This window comes from Solanum pennellii, chromosome 8 (genome assembly GCF_001406875.1).
Source record: "Solanum pennellii chromosome 8, SPENNV200".
Classification (NCBI taxonomy): domain Eukaryota; kingdom Viridiplantae; phylum Streptophyta; class Magnoliopsida; order Solanales; family Solanaceae; genus Solanum; species Solanum pennellii.
The window spans coordinates 34,030,202-34,036,441 of record NC_028644.1 but is presented as its reverse complement, the minus strand read 5'-3'; the positions used below and the strand labels follow the sequence as shown (position 1 = coordinate 34,036,441).

At 39.1% G+C, this 6,240-nt stretch overlaps 1 pseudogene; it reads right to left on the bottom strand.

Annotated features, from left to right (window-relative positions):
* Window positions 1-1,524: 1,524 nt before the first annotated feature.
* Window positions 1,525-5,096, bottom strand: LOC107027594 (annotated as a pseudogene).
* Between the last annotated feature and the right edge of the window lie 1,144 nt (window positions 5,097-6,240).

The following is a 6,240-nucleotide window of genomic DNA, read 5'->3' as shown; positions in this document are numbered from 1 at the left end:
TTGAGTACCGTTCTAGTGTAGCGATTACGCATCACTTTTTTATTTCTTTTAAATGAAAAATATAGAAGCATATTATTTAATAGTTCGAATAACTCTCGGTGAATTTTTTTTTTGTTAAAATTTCTAATAAGTAAGTAATATATGACAATTATCCATTAATTTTTCTGTAATGACCCAATCCCTCGAGTCATGCTAACACCTACCGTAACTCGCCAGTAGGTAAGCCAACATGTACCCAAAACGTGAGTAATAGGTATAACGATATATTAAAATTGAATAATACTAATAAAAATAAATGACAAAAACGAAAAGAAAAAAAAGCTACATATGATGGAAATCCTTCTAGAACCAGGAAAACATGAGTACAAAGCTATATAGTATGAAAAATTATAAGTCCCAAAAGTGAACCGCAATGAGTAGTCTCAAAGGTGAAAGGCAAGCTAACATATTTACAGAAGGAGACAAACTGGTCTACGACGCCAAGTGCTCACCCACATCTAAAAAATTCACAAGATACAAAAGATTGTAGGAATTATCACACCTGGTAGCTGGTATTAGGACCCGCATAACAAAAAAGATGCATAGTGCAACATACGTACCAAAGCAAGGTATTTAGTAGGCATCTGTCAGGCCTCAAATCTCATTAAGACGAACAGGCACCCCTTGTCCTAAAGGCCCGAGAGAACCAACCTCTAACTTGTGCTTATTATGCATATAACTATAACAATTGTGACAAGTTCACATAGGAAACAACGATACGAACCAACATAAGTACACTCAAAAAAGACTTGCCCGTTAGACCACAACTCTTTAAAACAGGACTGATTCACTTACACACGTCTACAAATACTCTAAAAGATAGAAAACCTAGAGTAGGTCGGTACAAACCCCGCCTTACCTTCAACTACGATACACTAAAAAATGAATTTACCACGGACTCAATAAAGCTCCAAATCAACCTAGAGCTCACAAAAAGTAGTTGAGGGTCGTGTGCTCCTACTGAGGAGGTCTAGTCTAAGAAGAGAATTTAGTACCTTGATATGCATTCTCTCCGGATTCAAAGATAGGTGGATATCTCTTTTTCATATCCTCCTCTGCTTCCCAAGTCTCTTCTTCAACTAATTGGTTCCTCCAAAGGACCTTGATTGAAGCAACTTCCTTCGTCCTTAACTCCTGAACTGAATGATCCGAAATCTGAGCCAGAACCTCTTCATAGGATATGTTATCCTTAATCCCCACATTCTCTTTTGGTACTATCAATGAAGGATCACCCAAGAACTTCTTCAACATAGAAATATGAAATAGCGGAAGAACTGCCGTTAACTCTTGGGATAACTCCAACTTATAAGACACATTGCCGACTGTCTTGGAGATTCTATAAGGTCAACGATATCGGGGACTAAGTTTTACCTTCTTACCAAACCTCATAACTCCTTTAATGGGTGAATGCTTAATATACACCCAATCATCTACCTCATACTCTAATGACTTTCTCCTAACATCTGTGTAGGACTTTTGGAGACTCTATGACGTATTAAACCTTTCTTGAATCACTTTCACCTTCTCCATAACTTGGTGAACTATATTTTGTCCTGCCAACCCTACTTCCCTAACTTCGAAACACCTAGTAGGAGATCTGCATCTTCTCCCAAAGAGCTTCATATGGAGCCATTTGGATGCTCGAATGGTAGTTGTTGTTGTAAGAGAACTCAAAAAGAGGTATATGATCATCCCAATTTCCATTGAAGTCGATTAGACAAGCTCTCAGATTATCCTCTAAGGTCTAGATAGTATTACTCTACTTGTCCATCTGTCTGAGGATGAAAACCAGTACTCATATTCACCTTTGAACCCAAACCTTTCTATAAAGATTTCCAAATCTGAGCATTAAATTGTGATCCTGTATCTGAAATAATGGATACCGGAACTCCATGAAGTCTTACCCACTTCTTCAAGGTACAACTTAGAACAATCCTCGATCGAATAGGTAGTCTTTACCAGCAACAAATGGGTTGACTTTGTCATTCTATCGACAATCACCCAAATAGAATCATGTTGCCTTCGAGATCTTTGAAAGCATGTGATGAACTCCAATATTAATCATATCCCACTTCCATTCCGAAAGTTCTATATTCTGAGCTAAAACTTCAAGCCTTTGGTGCTCTACTTTCACTTACTGACAATTCTGGCACTTTACAACAAACACAACAATGTCTTTCTTCATACCTTCCTACCAATATACCTCTCTCAAATCATACTACATCTTGGTGGAACCCGGATGAATGGAATATCTGGAGCTATGAGCCTCCTCCAAGATCCTCTGTTGGAGTCCATCAACGTTAAGTACACATAATCTGCCTTGGTACTTCAGCACACAATCTCCCTTTGTTCAAAACCCAATACTCTTTGCTTATGGACACTTGCCTTTAAATCGAGCGAAATAGGATCTTTGTCTTGCTTCTCTTTCACTTTTGACACTAATGATGACTCAGCCCCATTGGTCACCGCTATGCCTCCTTTTGTAGAATCCATAAGTCGGACTCCCAAACATGCTAGTCTATGCATATCCTTAGCAAACTCCCTCTTCTTTTCTTCGACATGGGAAGTACTTTCCATGGACAACCTTCTTAAGTCATCAACAACCACGTAATCTTTACCAGGTGGTAAAGAATACTCATATCATAATCCTTGAGTAATTCCAACCACCTTCTCTGTCTGAGGTTGAGTTCTTTATAAGTGAACACATATTGGAGTCTCTTGTGATCAATGAATATATCAACATGAACAACATATAAGTAGTGAAATCATATCTTCAATGAAAACACCACTGCAGCCATTTCTAAGTCATGAGTTGGATAATTCTTCTCATGAATCTTCAACTGTCTGCAAGCATATGCTATAACCTTGCCATTCTGCATCAACACACATCCCAAGAAAACTCTTGATGCATCACAATACACCACAAAACCATGAGTACCCTTTGGTAAGGTCAAACTAGAGTGGTGGTCAATCTTTTTTTCAATTCCTGAAATCTTTTCTCACAAGCTTTAGATCATTCAAAATTGACTGTCTTATGAGTTAGCTTGGTCAGAGGAGATGAAATAGATGAGAATCCTTCAAAAAATCTCCTATAATAGCAAGCCAAGCCTAAGAAACTCCTTATATCTGTTGGGGACGTGGGTCTAGGCTAACTTTGAACTATTTCAATCTTCTGAGTGTTAACTCTAATACCATCACCAGAAACTATCTGGCCCAAGAATTCCACTGACTAAGCAAAAACTCACACTTGTAGAACTTTGCATAAATGTCCTTATCTTTCAAGGTCTGAAGAACAATCATTAGGTGACTAGAATGATCTTCTTCATTCGTCGAATAAATCAGTATGTCATCAATGAAGACCATGACAAACAAATCTAAATAAGGTTTGAATACTCTGTTCATAAGATCCATAAACGTTGCAGGTGCATTTGTCAAACCAAACGACATAACCAAGAATTCATAATGCCCATACCTTTTTCTAAAAGTTGTCTTTAGAATATCACATTCCTTTACTTTCAACTTATGATACCCTTATCTGAGGTCAATCTTGGAAAAGCAAGAAGCACCCGGAAGTTGATCGAAGAGATCATCTATCCTCGGAAAAGGATATTTGTTCTTGATTGTCACCTTTTTCAGCTGACGGTAGTCTATACACATCCTAAGGGATCCATCCGTTTTCCTAACAAACAAGACTATAGTGCTCTAAGGTGAGATACTTGGTCGAATGAAACCTTTGTCTAACAAAATTTTCAATTGTTCTTTTAGCTCTTTTAACTCTGCTGGTGTCATTCTTTATCGCAGAATAGAGGTAGGGTGAGTATCTTGGATGATATCTATGCCAAAGTTTATCGCTCTTTCAGGAGGGACTCCGGGTAGATCATTAGTAAACATTTCTGGAAACTCGCTGACTATAGAAACTGACTGAATGGAAGGTACCTGAACACTTGAGTCATTAACTCATACTAAGTGATAGATACACCCCTTATAGACTAACTTCCTCGCCTGAACGTACAAAATAAAAATGACCCTTAGGCACGGCTGAACTGCTACTCTACTCTATGACCGGCTCATTAGGAATCTAAACCTTGACAACTCGAGTTTAGCAATCTATTGATGCATAACAGGCATGGAACAAGTTCATACCTAGAATGACATCAAAATTTACCATGTCTAGCTATATTAATTCAGTCATGGTACTCTAGTCATTGATTGAAATAGGACAATTACGATAGACTCTTTCCGCAATAATAGACTCCCTAATATGTGTAGAAATAGGAATGTTTTACAGAGTTTTTCAGGAAGAATCTCAAACTTAATTGTAACATAAGGGATTACAAAATATAAACTTGCTCCTGGGTCTGACGAAGAATAAACATCAAAAGTAAAGACTTTGCTCATACCCGTGACAACAGCTAGAGAGTTCTCTTGTTCTCGGCGATTATTGAGAGCATACCAGCGGTTTGTTCCTCTGCCAGTGCCAGAAGTAGCTCCCCTAGGTGCGCCCTGCCTGGTGGAGCAGCTGATGAAGACCGATCTCTATTGTCAAGATTTCCACCACCTTGCTTATTCTTGAGGCACTTTCTCATGAAGTGACCCTCTTGACCACACTTGAAACAACCTATCTGGCCATTACGACAATCTCTAGGGTGGTACATACCACACTTATTACATGTAGGAGTCATACTTCCTCCTTATGCCACACTACCTTGAGACTGAGTTTGTCTCGCCTCAAAGTTTTGTGAATTCTGGCCACTATACTCACCTCGGTTTCTGGGTGCAGGTGCACTAGAAGATAATTGTGCATGCCTTTTTGATTTATTATATTGTGGTCAAGTTAGAACCATTTTTCTGTTGCCCATACTCATTCCAGTCTTTGCTTTCTTGTTTCTGTATTTATCTCTGTCCCTCAACTTCTCCTCTTCAACTTTTTGCACATAGACCATAAGCCAGGATATGTCCATGTCACCAATCCACATTGCAGCCCTACCTTCTTTGCTTGAAGCACGATCCAAATTGGCAACAAACAAACTCATCCTTCTCCTTATACCTTTCACCATCTCCGGAGCATAGCGAGACAATTGGGTGAACGTTAAGCCATACTCATGAACACTCATGGAGTCCTATTTCAAAGTGAGGAACTATTGTATCTTTGCTTCCTTCAGTTCTCGAGGGAAGAACCTCCCCTAGAAAGCTTCTTCGAAACAAGCCCAACTTGGATGTGGTGCACCCTCAGCTCTGCCCTCCTTGCATTGGTCAAACCTTCTAGCCACACTCTTCAGTTGATATGCAATAAATTCAACCATCACGGTATTAACCACATGCATCACCTGAAACACATTCTTGAATTCTTCCACAATGTTTTCTGGATCCTCAGTAATGCTTGGTCCGGAGAAACTACGAGGATTCATTCCCAGAAACTCACAAATCCTCGGGGTACCAACCCACTTTTGTCGAGCTCCTCCCTGTTACTCGACTTGGTTGCTTACTACATGACTTAATATCTATATAGCTTCCAAGAATTTGGCATCTGTAACCTCTCCTGTCCAGTGAATTAGGAACCTCTTGCTCATCAACATTTCTTCGGGCTGGTCAACCTCTCGTTGCTCTTCGTGGAGGCATGATGATTTAAAAATACGCATAAGCACGAATTAGAGAGAGACTTTTAGAGATAAAATCTACGCACGAAAAAATATGAAAGAAGTGAGAATTCCTAAATTTTGTAGCCTCTTAATCATAGATGTGGCGTGCTCCAAACTGATGACTAAGACTCTACAAACACAACCTGCTTTATCCTTGCGGTGCTTAACCTACATTCCAAAGAGTATTTTCATTAATTTACATTATTGTACTTGAGAGGGCCACCAACATTAGGCCTATCGACCCAAGGAACATTACAAGGATAGCTCATTGCACTACACCATTTTAGGTCTACGACCACCTCGATAAAGTGTGGCCTTAGATAAAAAGCCACACTTTTTGACTTTAGGCAACACTTTTATAGGGGTTGCGTAAATCAGTGTAACCTTTAACTTTAAGTGTTACCTTATAAGCCACACTTAAAAGGTGTTCCCTATTCGATACTAAGGACACGCTTGTAGAACCATACAAGAGAATGTTTTATTACCGTAAACAACACTTTTATGTGTGGTCTATGCTTCCTTTTTGTCCACACTTTCAAACGTTCCATTTGATACTCATATA